Below are 16,354 nucleotides of genomic sequence, written 5' to 3'. Positions count from 1 at the left end.
TTTCATTAGGTTTTACACCAAAACACATCCCCTATCTCAATTAACTTACTGTTACAAACTTATCCCACCCATCAGCAACTACTTGTGTAGCTTAACCACTTGCCACCCTGGTACAGAGACCAAAGTAATCTTTAAAACAATATAAATCCAGATTCCACCATTCTGTTGAATGAAAAGTCCATCCTATCACCCACTAAACTTTAAATTCAGATCCTTTACTGATGCCTGCAACTCGTTACACCAACTGGCCCTGAGCATCTCTCTGAGGTCATCTTGTTCTTTCTTTCCCTCCTCAGTCACATTTTGTTCCTGATCTCTTTTCCAGTCCCTGAAAATGTTACACTTGTTCTCACCTCTTAAGCTTTGCCTCTGCCATTCCCTCTGCCTGGAATACCTTGGCCACAAACAGCACCTTTCATGTTTCAGCTCGAAAAAGCCCTCTCCAGCCACTCTCCCTAGAGGCGACTTCTTAGCTTCCACCTTGTACCCAAGCCACTGGTCTGTCATGTTACACTGTTTTTTGTTTTCATAGAACTGTTCACTGCTTGAAAAAATCTTAAGATATCTACTATTTGTTTGTTTTCCAGACTTGACACTCCATGAATTCGAACCCCATTACCTTGTGCACCACCAATTCTCCAGCTTCTAGAAGAGCATAAAGCAGGTGTCAAAAATGTTTGTTCGATAAATAAATAAGTTCAGTTTACACTTCCTAAAAACTTTTAAGACACCACTGGAAAACTCTCTTATTTAAAAAAATTACAGTGCTTTGACTGCTGATTAATTGCTGATCACTGCTCACTTAGAAAAGTATTACAGTTGCTTCCTCCCATTTTATAGTCCAATTTTCTGTCAACATCTGTCACAAATTTTAACCTAGAATTTTCTGAGACTATTACTGACTCAGAAATGGCCCTCTTGGTATGTTTCATTTAGTCCTCCTTTCCTCTGAGGAGGCCTCGTCTCAACCATTTGTGTCACTTCAGCAATAGTCTAGATAATTTAGAAGACCCTATAGCCCTAGGAAAGCCTCCATATTGAGTACTTTTTTCCTCACAAGCCCCAGGACTGAAACCTGGTCATGGTCCTGTTTTGCCTTTCTTTAATTCCCAAAAGAAGACCAGGCCCTCTCCAGATGTTTGGACAAGATGGTCATTATTTGGATCTCCGATTTCTTTTCCTTTTCACTACAGGGATTTGAATGGACTTTTCTGGGCCCTGCTCATGCCAGGCAGTAGGAGCTTCTGTCTGAGGCCCAATCAGACTTGTGAGCAGCAGAAATGTTGGGAAATATCTCCACTTTCCAGAAGAAAACCAGTGTAGGCTAGACTACAAGTAACAGCTTTAATAGTCAACTTCACAGAGCCTGTCTCTTTCTGGATAATATCTTGAGACAATAGACATGTCGGCCATTCACAGCCACTGCATATTTATATATAAGGCCAAGGTGAAGAGGCTGCATAGACTTCAAATCAGGGAGAGCTCAACGGCTATCTACTCCAATTTAGCTACAACACACCTAAGGTGAGTGCAATAGTTTTTGCCACTCTGCTCCAAGTAGAAATTTCCAAGTGAAACTTTTTAAGTGGAAACAACTAAAAAGATCATTTTTTGGAAAATTGGGAGTTGACAGTACATTATGCTATATCCCAAAGATTCATCTTTTATAGCTATATGCAGCCATTTAAAATGCTGATTTAAAAAATGTAATGATATATGAGAACATGTATGTTTGTTGAGAGACTCCATGAGCCTCATATTTCTGCATATTTTATGAGCAAAGGTGCTACCTTCTGTTCTCACAGGTTTCCAAGGATTGTTTAGAGTGAATAGCCTTGAGACATACACACAGTGTTCCTGTTACAATCAAAGGCTAAATATACTACTGCCTTGTATAACAGTGTTTCCTTGCAGAGCAAAGGACAGACATCTTACTGCCCTGTCTTATAAAAGATTCAAGTTCTCTGAACTCAGGGTTGCTATCCTTCAATGCAACCCATTACATATACAGCTATTCATCTGGCCCTCTTGTCTTGCCTCCAAAGAACTTGGGGAATGGAATGGGGTCTTGACATAAATATACTGATGCTTGAGCAATAAAGCCAACGCCTCTAACCCAAAAGTCTCTGGTTCTCTGCCTGCATCCCTGAAACAGAGGCAGGCAAACCTGTTAGCATGTCAATAAGAAAAATTTCAGACCCTTCACAGCTCTTGATACGCAAATGTATACACAATATCCCCCAAATAAAAACCATATTCATAGAAAGAAATGAGAGGGAAAACATTAAAATGCTAACAGGCATTATCTAATGCTGGTGAAATAGATAGGCTGGTTTTTACTTTTTCTTATACTTATATCTTTCTATGTTATACTTCCCTCCCACAAAATATCGTAAGAATAAACACTTAAAAATTGTAAATGAAGTGCTTCAGTCACAAAATAAACTGCAGGTACATGCTTCAAATATTTGGCATACCTAAAATTTGCTCATTTTTCCCATCAAGCTACATATGTTCTTTCTGTCCTTCCCATTCTTTATGTACAGGTAGGTGTACACACACATTTTCATACACATACCCATCTGGTACAATCTCATCATCTCCCACTTGAACAATTACAACAATCTCCGAACTAGTCTCCCGATGTTCACTTTCATTCCTGTGTTCCATGACCCTTTTAAATTCATTTTCCTCTTCTAGGTCAAAATTTAGAATGACATAACTTTAGTAATTGTATAGAAAAAGCAAGAGAGTTCCAGAAAAACATCTACTTCTGCTTTATTGACTATATCAAACCTTTGACTATGTCGATCACAACAAACTAGAAAATTTTTCAAGAGTTGGGAATACCAGACCACCTGACCTGCCTCCTTAAAATCTGTATGCAGGTCAAGAATCAACAGTTAGAACTAGACATAGAACAATGGACTGGTTCTAAATTGGGAAAGGAGTACATCAAGGCTGTATATTGTCAACCTGCTCATTTAACTTATATGCAGAGTACATCATACGAAATGCTGGGCTGGATGAAACACAAGCTGGAATCAAGATTGCCAGGAGAAATATCAATAACTTCAGATATGCAGATGACACCACCCTTATGACAGAAAGCAGAGGAATTAAAAAGCCTCTTGATGAAAGTGAAAGAGGAGAGTGAAAAAGCTGGCTTAAAACTCAGCATTCAAAGAACTAAGATCATGGCATCTGGTCCCATCACTTCATGGCAAACAGATGGGGAAACAATGGGAACAGTGACAGACTTTATTTTCTTGGGCTCCAAAATTACTGCAGATGGTGACTGCAGCCATGAAATTAAAAGATGTTTGCTCCTTGGAAGAAAAGCTATGACCAACCTAGACAGCATATTAAAAAGCTGACATGTTAGTTTGCTGACAAATGCATGTCTAGTCAAAGTTATGGTTTTTTCAGTAGTCATGTATGGATGTGAGAGCTGGACCATAAAGAAAGCTGAGTGCTGAAGAATTGATGCTTTTGAACTATGGTGTTAGAGAAGACTCTTGAGAGTCCTTTGGACTGCAAGGAGATCCAACCAGTCCATCCTAAAGGAAATCAGTCCTGAATATTTATTGGAAGGACTCATGTTGAAGCTGAAGTTCCAATACTTTGGCCACCTGATGCAAAGAACTGACTTATTGGAAAAGACCCTGATGCTGGGAAAGATTGAAGGCAGGAAGAGAAGGGGATGACAGAGGATGAGATGGTTGGATGGCATCACCGACTCGATGGACATGAGTTTGAGCAAGCTCTGGAGTTGGTGATAGACAGGGAAGCCTGGGATGCTGCAGTCCATGGGACTGCAAAGAGTCAGACACGACTGAGTGACTAAACTGACTGAAAAGTTATCATCAACCTAAAGAATGACTCCTCTAAACTCCTTTTCTCCTACAGTTTTATAACTTGGGCTTTTCATGTATTTAACATATATTGCTCTTCTTATAATACATCAAAAGTCCCAGTAAATTAATTTCTAATTCCCAGTTTTCTCTCAATAAGAAACATATTAATCCCCAAATCTCTACAGATGTTGTCACTAAATAGAGCCTCAAATCTAATAATTCTTAATTAGTAAACCTCAAAATAAATTTAAAATCATTTTTATAAAAGTGTATTTAAAACTACTCATCAATACTAATATCCATACAAAGTAACAATTTTGTTCTTCATAAACTTGTCCTTATTGTATTGTTTGTTTTGTTTGCTCTTGGCTAAGAAATCTTTTTATAAGTACTAGTATTATGCAATGATAGAACTCTGAATAAAATTAATGTAGCAATGATTATACATATTCAGAAACCCTCATTTAAAGACTGGCCTTAAACTAATGATATTTTTTCCTAAAATATCTTGATTGATATCTATATTCAGTAATTCCTGTCTACTTAAATCAAAGAGTAATTGGCAAAGGGTTTTTTAAATTACACAAAACTAGAAAAACATGAACATTACATACTTAGGATATTTGGAGAGATGTTCTGAATATGTTAAGGTTATATCTAGCCATTTCCTAGATATACCCTTACAGGGATGTCAGGCAAAGCAAATTCTTAATTCTAGGCTGACAGAGCCATTACATTTGTTTTTTAAAAGCAAAAATCTTCATGAGTTTAAAATAACTTTTTATAACTCTGATACATCTTAACTAATGGATTATTCCATTATGAGTTAACTCTGCATGGTTATGGATTTTCATTAACCATAGTTTCAAAGTCAGGGTTGTTTGCTTTTTTTGTTTTTTTGAGGGTAAGGGATACTAAGTTCCAGAAAAGCATCTATTTCTGCTTTATTGACTATGCCAAAGCCTTTGAGTGTGTGGATCACAATAAACTGTGGAAAATTCTTCAAGAGATGGGAATACCAGACCACCTGATCTGCCTCTTAAGAAATTTGTATGCAGGTCAGGAAGCAACAGTTAGAACCGGACATGGAACAACAGACTGGTTCCAAATAGGAAAAGGAATTCGTTAAGGCTATATATTGTCACCCTGTTTATTTAACTTCTATGCAGAGTACATCATGAGAAACGCTGGACTGGAAGAAACACGAGCTGCAATCAAGATTGCTGGGAGAAATATCAATAACCTCAGATATGCAGATGACACCACCCTTATGGCAGAAAGTGAAGAGGAACTAAAAAGCCTCTTGATGAAAGTGAAAGTGAAGAGTGAAAAAGTTGGCTTAAAGCTCAACAGTCAGAAAACGAAGATCATGGCATCCGGTCCCACTACTTCATGGGAAATAGATGGGGAAACAGTGGAAACAGTGTCAGAGTTTATTTTTCTGGGCTCCAAAATCATTGCAGATGGTGACTGCAGCCATGAAATTAAAAGACGTTTTCTCTTTGGAAGGAAAGTTATGACCAACCTAGATAGCATATTGAAAAGCATAGATATTACTTTGCTAACAAAGGTTCGTCTAGTCAAGGCTATGGTTTTTCCTGTGGTCATGTATGGATGTGAGAGTTGGACTCTGAAGAAGGCTGAGCGCCGAAGAATGGATGCTTTTAAACTGTGGTGTTGGAGAAGACTCTTGAGAGTCCCTTGGACTGCAAGGAGATCCAACCAGTCCATTCTGAAGGAGATCAGGCCTGGGATTTCTTTGGAAGGAATGATGCTAAAGCTGAAACTCCAGTACTTTGGCCACCTCATCCGAAGAGCTGACTCACTAGAAAAGACTCTGATGCTGGGAGGGATTGGGAGCAAGAGGAGAAGGGGACGACGGAGGATGAGATGGCTGGATGGCATCACTGACTCGATGGACATGAGTCTCAGTGAACTCCGGGAGTTGGTGCTGGACAGGGAGGCCTGGTGTGCTGCGATTCATGGGGTCCCAAAGAGTCGGACACGACTGAGCGACTGATCTGATCTGATCTGAAGGGATACTAAATATAAGTTTTTTCAAAGAATAACTTCATCTGTTAGCCCTATATTGGATTCTAAGTTTTGATAATTCTCATAGGCCAGTGTGCTGATATATCTAACTTAAAGCACTCAATAATAAATACTTCACTGATTTTAGAAAATACCAGATGCTGACATAAACTAGGAAGCTTAAATGTCCCCCTTTTGGGGGGCTCAACCTTTTAAAAGCTGAGAAAATTGAAGTATTTTCAGTTTTGATATATCCTTTACATCTATGTCTTTTTTTTTTTTAAGGCTCAAGTATAAAGAGTATATATGTGGCTATAAATCAGAAATATAAAGAAAAACCCTCATTCATTTCCTCATCAAGTGAGCCACCTTCTAAATTCAAAGCCAGATTTACAGTGCTTCAGGAAACTTCACTGTCCCATCAACAAGAAGAAGGTTTCTCTGAGCCTGAAGTCACTTTCAGCACTCAGTCCCTCCTTTTTGCTTATTCACCGACAGCATGAAAAGGAACATATATACTCGTCTTTAGACAGTTAGTGGGGTTAAGTATATGCCAAAGGCTTGCAAAATTATCTTTAGAACACTGCAATGCTTCGGTATACAATTACTAAGGTGATCTGTCTATGCCCCAAAATGTAACTTAAAATATGAAAAGGAAGCCCAAATATGCTAGAAAGGAAGATAAGATAATGCAAAGAGAAATAAATCTATAAGAGTCTGCTGAATGCCAAGCTAAGAAAGTGGACCATAGACGGCATTTTATCAAAGTGCAGCCTAAACAAACGTCAAGGGGAATAATTTCTTTAACAAATATGGGCAACAATGAAGGAAAAGAGAGGGGAATTCTGTGCCCCTGCATGCATTTAGTCAGGGTTAACAATGGATAAAATTATGTGCAAGAACACATTTAATAACCCTAAGCTGTCATTCAGTTTGTAGGAGGTAGTCAAGATACAGCTAATAAAACACCAAAAAAATGGTTTTAGCCACCCTGAAAAAAATCCTCAACGGAATAAAACAAAAGAGGACTGAAGGGCATCTCCTGCCAAGATAAATGCCTTCTTTCCAGAGTTGCCTATGGCTAGCCTTCACAAAGAGAGTTCTACAATCCTCAGATGGTAATACATTCCTACGTCACTTATCACAGTCAATTTAAAAGGGAGCTTTATAAACATTTCTATTTCACTCCCTGTTGCTGTCGTTCTTTTAATGATGACTTGAGCTCTGAAAGAGGATTGAAAATTAATTTTAGGAGTTGTAAATGAGGCAGGCCAATTAGGAACTGTTATAAATTAGATTGTGGGGAGAAGCATTAACACAGTTTTTCCTGTGGGCTCTTGTTTTAGTTAGCTGGCCCATCTTTAGGAACACATTCAATTACAAAAGCAGATGCTTAAAAAATGCATTCCATTAAGAAATGTTTGGATAATTTCAAGGGAAAACCTATATTATGTATGCTGCTTAGCCCACAGTCATGTTCTAATCATACTGTGGGGAAAAATTCCGCTCAATCAACTTTTCCCAGTTAATTACTGTTTTCTTTCCCTTATGACCCTGAATCTTCAACCATAAGTTCAGTAGGAGGTGACTTAAGACAGACAGTGACGAAAGATCCTGTTCAAAACAGCCTCTCTCTTACCTCTGGTGTGAGAGTAAGGTTTGCCACAATCAACCCTGCAGATAGATGATCATTTGCCTAAATTTTAAAAGCTGTATTTTCAAACAGCACAGTGAGAAAGAAAAGGCTTTTGGTAACAATTAATATCAACACTACCCACCAGTAGAATGATGTATTGTGTATACAGAAGGCCCACGCAGAAAATGAAGCAGCTTGCATGAGGTGGGCCCACAGGGTGAGATATATTTGAACAATGTGAGTTTCACCAAGGACAAAGAACAGACCAGATTTGTAAAGGCGAAGCTTTGGCAGCCCAGACTCCTTAATGTGGTTTGCTTTCCGTCGCCCACCTAAAACTGACCTCAAGAAATCGTTTACTCCAATTACAGAGAATTCTGTCTTTGAAATCTAATAGCACATGACTGGAATTTCCTAACACAGGGGCTACGAGTCTTGTGGAAGTTCTTTGCTCCACTTTGTGCACTGGTTTCTACCCCACTACTCTCTCAGGGTACAACCCAGGGAGGCAGTCAGCTCATCCTTGAGCTCCTCCTAGTGCAACCGGTCCAGCATCCCGTGCTTCAGGATACAAAGATGCCTGTACCTCTTGGCATCCTTCTGCAAAGGGATACAGGTGAGTCTGAGTCCAGCTGATTTTCCCATGTGGAAAAGGCCTGAGGCCAGACAACGATCAGTGCCAGAAGAGGTATTGCCTCCATCCTAAATCAGTTTCTCCATCCCCAGACCTTTGGAGATTGATAAAAAGACAGTAAGGAATGGGAAGGACCACTGTCCAGGTTCTAGCAAAGGACATGTGTGAAGCATTATTGACTATTGTGTGCCTGATCCAGAGAGAGAGACAGAGAGAGGGAGAGAGGAAAAAGAAAAAATAGAAAAAAAGTAAATACTTCTTTTGTTTGTTGTGATTTTTGAAAACTCACCAATACAAATATAGTATTACTCAAATTCTTTAGAAGAGAAGACACTTAGTGCCTACGTTTTGGAACTGAATATACCTGGGTTTGAATCTCAGCAATATCTTTGTTTTTATGCCCATGGGCAAGTTACTTTATGACTCTGAAACTTCTATTTCCTCATTATGAACTAAGGAAAGATAACAGTAACTCTCTCAGATTGTTGTAAGAGCTAAACATGATAATGCAAGTAGAGATTCTGTCCAATGTCTGACAGGACCACACAAATGTTAGCAATCATTTATTATTACATAAGATGGACACCACAAAATGTAATGACTCAAGAGTTTTACATTAATTTTTACCAGATTCCTCTTCAATATCTAAATATGCCAGTGGGTCTCTTATTTTCAAGACAGACTCTCAGAGAAGCCTCTGAAATTGGTTTTGTTAAGCTGCCCATTTGACTTTCATGAGCTGATAACTGTTTTGCAAACAAACTTAAAGGAGAAAATAGAGCTTAAATGTGGAGAAGAACATTCCCATCATAGAAGAGTTGCATCCCAGACCAGCCTGGTCTGACTGTGCAGTATCATCCTGTCCGAACTGATAGGAAAGGCCACATGAAGGTGGGCAAGGCGTGATTCCTGCAGTGTGAAAAATGGAAATGTTGTTCTGAAAAGTGACCTTTCAAAAGGCAAGGTCAGGAACAAAATCTAACCAAAGTCAAACAACTTCAAAGCAAAACAAAAAATTTTCCATTAAAAACAAACAAACAAACAAACAAACAAAAAATTGGTAAATTTGGAAGACAATGAGGGCAAGTGAAATGAAAGGACTCTGACCCACCAGACTACCCTGTGTCAGTGTAATGTTCTATGATACTCATTCATTCATGTTATTTGCATTCAGTGATGAGAAGGCTCCTCTGGAGAGCATTTAACTCCGCCAAAGTGGTTCTCTATATAAAATACACCCAACCAGACTCCCTGGGTTATTGATGATTGATAATAAGAAAACTAAATACATCTGGACTTCACTGTGAGCCAATGCTTTGCCAGCATCTACCTAAACTAAAAGTATTGTCCATGGATGATCAGTTACTGTCAAGAGACTTGACTCATCACATTAACTTTTTGGTTGACTTCAAGGCTTGGCCCCTAGGGTATCCAACTTTTTTTTTTTTTTTCTTATTGGTAAGACGTATATATACATGTGTATATTATGTAAGTATATTTTAATTTTCCCTTTATATTTAAGGTTACTAAGATTTGTTAGTAAGCCCTGCACAGAACAGCAAACTGCACTCCTGTATCTTGAAATAAATATTTCCCTTCTTAATTTGAAATTTTTGTGTTAAATCAAACCTCATTTTGTTTATGTTTACATGGAATAGAATATCCCCAGAGGCTATATTATAATGAAAAACAAAGCAGATTTTCATGTCATTGCTCTAAGAGGGATATGAGCAGAAGGGGGCACATTCCAGAATTTCGTTAATGCAACATTTGAAGAAAATTGAATTAAGGCTTTGTGTGGCAGATCTTAGTAGAGAGAAATACAAACTAAGTTTGTTGGAAGCAGCTTCTTTGAGAGGCTTCCCATTCATGGGAAGGAAAAAGGCAGTTGTGCTCCTGCATTGGAGGAGGAAACACAGAGTGGTGTGGATGACGGTACTGACCAGGCAAAAAGCAGGTTTCTAGGAGGGCAGAAAGATGATATACGACAAAGAGGGGGTGCTAAACAGATTCCCATCAACTTGAACCTGTTCTGCCTTGCTGTGCCTGCCAGAGAACTGAGCAAAGATTTAGGATAATCAATAGGAGTCTTCCTGGAAAGCTGATGATTTTTAAAGCACACTCAAGGATGAGATTGGGCACGTAAATCTCTTTGAGAAGTCTGGGTTTAAGGTCTGCCATCTCGTGGCCATTGCAATAAATTCTGCCCTTTTCCACTCCCCCACCCCTCCCGCCCCCAAGGTAGTTGTACCTTTGTAATCTATATTCTAAACAGGTATCACAAAGGGTGCTTATTTAAAAAAAAAAAAAAGAACTTTAGCCACAGGAGATCTCCACAATGCAGAGGGAGTTAAGGCATTTCACATTCTAATCCCCCTTCTGCTTACATTTTTCATTCCTTGATGAAAGCTTACAATCAAATTATCACTTATCAAATTATCAAATAATCATTCCATATGGGATTAAACCTACCGAGAAGTCAATTAAGAGGTGATAGGTATGTTTTAGATGCCTGTTTCAAGATGTAACTTAATTGACACATAGTTACCTACAAAGGAATGAAAGAAAGTCCCAGTTCTGTTCTTGTCATAGATTTGCTAAGAGATTATATAGAATAAAAAAGATTGTAAATCCAATGTGGCTTTGTACCTAAAAACTAAGAGGATATGTTTTTCTGGAAATAACTTAAAATTCCAAATGACAGAAATTAAAAATACACAGTTCGACATTGTGAGGGAACCAAATTGATCACAGTTCTACATTGGAAAGAAACTGCTAAAATGCCACCATGAAAACACACAACCTTTCAAAAGGACACTCACTAACCACTTGTTGACTATGTCAATGGGAGAGAAAGCAAATGCACGGGGCCAATTTCTTGACAAGGCTTCACCCATGTACCATAACCTATAGATGAAAAAGAGATGCAGATGCAAGAGCAGATTCAAAGACCATAAATTGATCTCAGAGCCCAAATTAAAGACCAAAGTTTGTGTGTGTATGTGTACAAATACATACACACACACGCACACACACCTAAAATGTAACATTACTAAGCAACTGATTTAAAAGACATGCAGAATAAAGCGCTGCAAAAATAAGCCAGTGAGTACAAAAAATAATGAGAAGCCGTGTGTTAGTTTCCTAAAATTTCTGGATTCATGAATACAATATGCGGGACGCTACTGGAGGGCTCCTTCTCAGAGGGTGAAGGAACATGAAACCAGATAGCGGATGCAGAATGAGAGAGTCTGGTAAACTACCTGAAAGCACTCCACATCTGGAAAGAATCGCGGGGGAACCAGCCCAAGACACCATGGTATAGAAAGCAGTCTCAGATTTACAGTATGGGTGGCCCTGTGGCTCATGGAGGTGAAATTTCTACTCTGGGAGGAGCGATCACTAGAGGCAGGAACATTCTGACGTGAAATTACAAAGTTCAACCAGAAGCAACTGAGATGAACGTGTTCTTCTGGGGTGGCTGTATATTGGCCACACTAGGAAAACTAAACCAAACAGATGATCAGAGCTCAGTTCTTCAATCCCTTCAACACAGTGCCCATTGCATACCAGGTATAAGAGATGGAAGAACAAACAAACCCACGTATTTACAGTGTAAATACGGACACAACTCCTGCTTCCTTGGAGCTTACCAAATAGCAGACCCCGGAGACTCTCCATACACAGTCATGAGATGAGTTGACCCTGCAATGATGTCACAAAACATAAGGAAATACCCTTCTATTTCCATTGGGAACAAATACCAGGCCATCAGCAATACCATGCAGAGAAGATATCCATGAATCCAGGCATGAGAATCCACAAGGCATCTCTACCCATGTATACCAGATACTGGATAACTGATTCAAGAGCTGTCTCCCATCCTGTCCTCTTCATTCTCAGAGTCCAATGCAATCCAGCTATGATCCAGAAGTTCAAAAACAAATGAATAAATAGAAACACAAAACCTTATGTTTATAGCTATTAGGCTGAATGATATGAAGGGCTTTTTGTAGATCAGAAACAGTCAAGTATTAGCAATTCTATGTAATTCAACCTAACAGTTTTCTTTCATAATGAAAGCAGCTTTACTGGTTTCTTTTTCACTTGTTTATAATAGGTACCCATTCTCATTCTTTATCACTTTCTACTCTCAAAGATTTAAAAGCTTGAGGCATTTCCCTCTCCACAATACCCAATTCTTAATGCCACATGGACCCAAGACTAACCACCAGAGGCAATTAATCCAGTCCACAAGAGAGAGATTGCTACACAAATCAGAGGAGGAGGGGAGATTAGAAGCCCAGAAAGGTGACAGAGCTCAGTTCCTTTCAGACCTGGAAAACCACTTAGTGAGAAACATCCCGGTGACCAGACCCCAACCTGACACTGATTACCACTCCCAGAGGTTCTGACCTGTTGACCGACTGCTTTGAGATCAGATCATCTATCTCCCAGAACAGCCTTGAGGCTGCCCAGCCCCGCTGAACAGCAACAGAGCGCCTTCTTTTAGATTTGAACTTCAAGGCACAGGACGTAAGGCTTAAGTTCAAAGAAGAATGGGGCTGCAGAACTCTTAATGGGGTTTCCAAAGTCTCATTGATGACAGCATTGATAAAAAGAGCACCTCTGAGGATGGCAACACACTCATGGGTAGTGGCATAAGAGAGCATCTGATGCTGTCAACCAGTGTCTTAATCCCCATCTGTATCTGAAAAGAACTCACCATAGACAAAAAAAAAAAAAAAAAACCTATGCTAAGTGCTTGGCAAGAGATAAGGCTTGCAAACTCCTCTGGTGAAGAAAGCATATGAAACTTAAGTCACAAAAGATAAATAATTGTTGATTAATGAATGACTCCATTGTTAGGATAAAAGATCATTAATAGACAAATAAATCATTAATAAATCACTGTGTTTGCTGTATGATATACAAGGCATAAGTGAAGCACATTATTTCATTTTGTCCTCTCAAATTATCCTTCAAGGAGAACATTATTAATCATCACTCTTATTTTAAAGTTAAGTAAACTGAGTCTGTATGATTTAAGTAGATTGCCCAAAGTTGTCTGGGTGACTTGGTCATTTTGCTAAAATGCTTGTTAGTAGGAAGGAAGGAACATCCCTTTGGTCTGGGATGATGGAGGTAAACTCACAGAGAGGGCAGGGGTGACAGCTGGGTGTGAAGACGAGCTCCACTGGAAAGGCTATGGAGGGAAAGAGAGACTTCCAGATGGTGATCAGCCTTTGCGGAAATGTTAAGAGAACTTGTGTGCTACATGCTAAGTCACTTCAGTCGTGTCTGACTCTTTGTGATCCCATGGATCGTAGCCCTCCAGGCTCCTCTGTCCATGGTATTCTCCAGGCAAGAATACTGGAGTGGGTTGCCATTCCCTTCTCCAGGGGATCTTTCCAACCCAGGGATTGAACCCATGTCTCTTACATCTCCTGCACTGGCAGGTGGGTTCTTTACCACTAGTGCCACCTGAGAAGCCATTTAAAACTATTTCTCTCTTGCTTATTTATGCTTATTTCCAGCTGTACAACTTCCAGGAATGTTAGGGTACCATCAAGGAAAAGTGTGGCCAAACTAAATAATTCCTAAGTGCCAACCCAAAGACTGGTACTGGCTCATGCTGAAGTTTTCATACACATATGGTTGCAAGCACATATTCACGCATGTACATACAAGTCCCCGCACACTCATTCACATACACGCATGATGATATAAACCAATATTGTGGCAGTAATATTGCCAATGCTTTGTAAGTAATGGCAACCTTGTATTCTAAAATTAGGTAATGCCCTTCCTACTTTCTGATGTAAAAATGCCCTTTTATCCAATGATGATGACTGTAGTTAACATGTGAAGAGTCTCATTTAATAGTTTAATTAGGTTATCAAGCTTTATATTGTTTTCAAAAAAAATTTTTTTATATTATTGGTTCATAACATCCAAAGTCTAGAGAGCAAGGTTTCCTTGTTCTCATCTCTGAAGGTATTGGTACAGGTACCAGAGGACCATCTTGAGCAATTCCCAGAGAAAGAATTCTAACAAAGGATGAGTGATGTGACTAAACCTGTTTTAGTTGATTTCTTTGGACTATAAGCAGCAGAAACTGATTCTGGCTAACTTAGCAAAGAGAGGATGTATTAGAGGGATGCTTGGATGGAACAAAGAAGAAAAAAGAGAGTTTTAGGAAGGTCAATGAGAGAATCACTCCAGGACCCTCATAGCAAGAGTCCCCAAATCTTTCTTAGAATCCTTATATAATAACTATGCTACAATCTTTAGGCTTAATAGAAAAAAGACAGTGAATTTTGACCTTCCCGGAAAGGAAATAGATGAGCCCAACTCAAATCAATAAGCTACAACCTGGGATCCCTAGCACTGGGAACTCACCCTAAATAACTGCTTCACATAAACAGGGATAGCTATGATTTGGGAGCAATTGCTAATTGGCAATCACTCTACTGATCTTGGGAGAAGGCAATGGCACCCCACTCTAGTACTGTTGCCCGGAAAATCCCATGGATGGAGGAGCCTGGTAGGCTGCAGTCCATGGGGTCGCTAAGAGTCAGACATGACTGAGTGACTTCTTTCACTCTTCACTTTCATGCATTGGAGAAGGAAATGGCAACCCACTCCAGTGTTCTTGCCTGGAGAATCCCATGGACAGAGAAGCCTGGTAGGCTGCAGTCCATGGGGTCGCACAGAGTCGGACATGACTGAAGCGACTTAGCAGCTACTGATCTTACAGCCTGAAGGGTCTATTTCAGTGGTGTGGCTGGAACTGGCTGTTACTGGCTAGCAGGAGTCAATTATGTGCATCTCTTTCCAGGTCCATGGCCAGTCTCTACCTTGGCCATGGCAGGAGTATTTATACCATGGAAATTGGCAAGTATTACCAATCAGGGTATTTTCCCCACTGACATGGCTTAGCAGCACACCACTGTCCTATTTCAAGATTACAGAACCACCTTGCCAAGCTGCTAGACACACAAAAGGACATGCCATAGATTCCACAACTGGGTATGTTTTCTAATATGTGCTGATGCTCATCAGCACTTTGTGTGTGTGTGTGTGCTGAACACTACACTATTCTAAAGCACTATACTACTATGACACTACACACTATACTATTCTAACTCCTTTATGTATATTAACTCATTCAATCTGCATAGTAATTTCAAGAGGTAGGTGTTATCTTTTCCCCATGTGACAGACAAGGAAATAGAGACAGATTGGGATGAATTAGTTTGCCTGAGTTCACATGGCTAATAAATGGCGAAGTGCAGATTTGAACCTGGGCTGTCTATAATTTGATAAGTCCTCAAAGTTAAACAGACAATCTGTAACTACCGTTAAAGGTTGTGATACCCTTGCCACAGAGAAATGAGACAATGCAATTGCTCTGAATCTTGTGAGGACTTGGCTGAATCTCAGTAAGGATCTTCCATCAGTCACAGTGCTGCTATCAGCGAGAACAGCCCAGGACAGCTCCCAATGAGTGCTTGGCAGTTCATCCTTTTCATTATCCAGTGTGCCCAAGGGATCAAGGCCAAAGTCAAAAAGCTGCTGCTGCTGCTACTGCTAAGTCACTTCAGTTGTGTCTGACTCTGTGCAACCCCATAGATGGCAGCCCACCAGGCTCCCCCACCCCTGGGATTCTCCAGGCAAGAACATTGGAGTGGGTTGCCATTTCCTTCTCCAATGCATGAAAGTGAAAAGTGAAAGTGAAGTCGCTTAGTCGTGTCCAACTCTTCGCGACCCCATGGACAGCAGCCCACCAGGCTCTTCCTCATGGACTGCAGCCTACCAGGCTCCTCCGTCCATGGGATTTTCCAGGCAAGAGTACTGGAGTGGGTTGCCATTGCCTTCTCTATCAAAAGCCGCTACAAATTCACAAAGAGATTCAAAGTGTACAGTGCTAGAACTCCCCAAGGGAGTGAAAACGGTACTTTACGACTCAGCAGTCAGTGCATATAATGTGGATGTTACTGAATGGGCCCTGATGCCACAACCCCAGTAAGAAAGGGGAGAGAAGTCTGGACCTTCAACCAACCTCCACCACTAGTGCAACTGGGAGGCAGGCACTGAAAACAGAAAGCACTTATCGGAAAATTACAATAGTAATTACAATTAATAATTACTAATGGAAACAGTCACATGATTTCAGATGTGTGTCTTGGACAG

The 16,354-nt window shown here is 39.9% G+C and overlaps 1 protein-coding gene across 1 annotated transcript in view; it reads right to left on the bottom strand.

Moving 5' to 3' along the window:
- The window catches only part of ERC2 (ELKS/RAB6-interacting/CAST family member 2), an 882,456-nt gene that overhangs the window by 127,845 nt on the left and 738,257 nt on the right, over nt 1-16,354 (bottom strand). The window lies entirely within an intron of this gene.

The sequence above is a fragment of the Bison bison genome, unplaced genomic scaffold (assembly GCF_000754665.1).
Source record: "Bison bison bison isolate TAMUID 2011002044 unplaced genomic scaffold, Bison_UMD1.0 scf7180017864304, whole genome shotgun sequence".
In the NCBI taxonomy this organism is placed as follows: Eukaryota; Metazoa; Chordata; class Mammalia; order Artiodactyla; family Bovidae; genus Bison; species Bison bison.
This window is presented reverse-complemented; position numbering and strand designations above follow the sequence as displayed.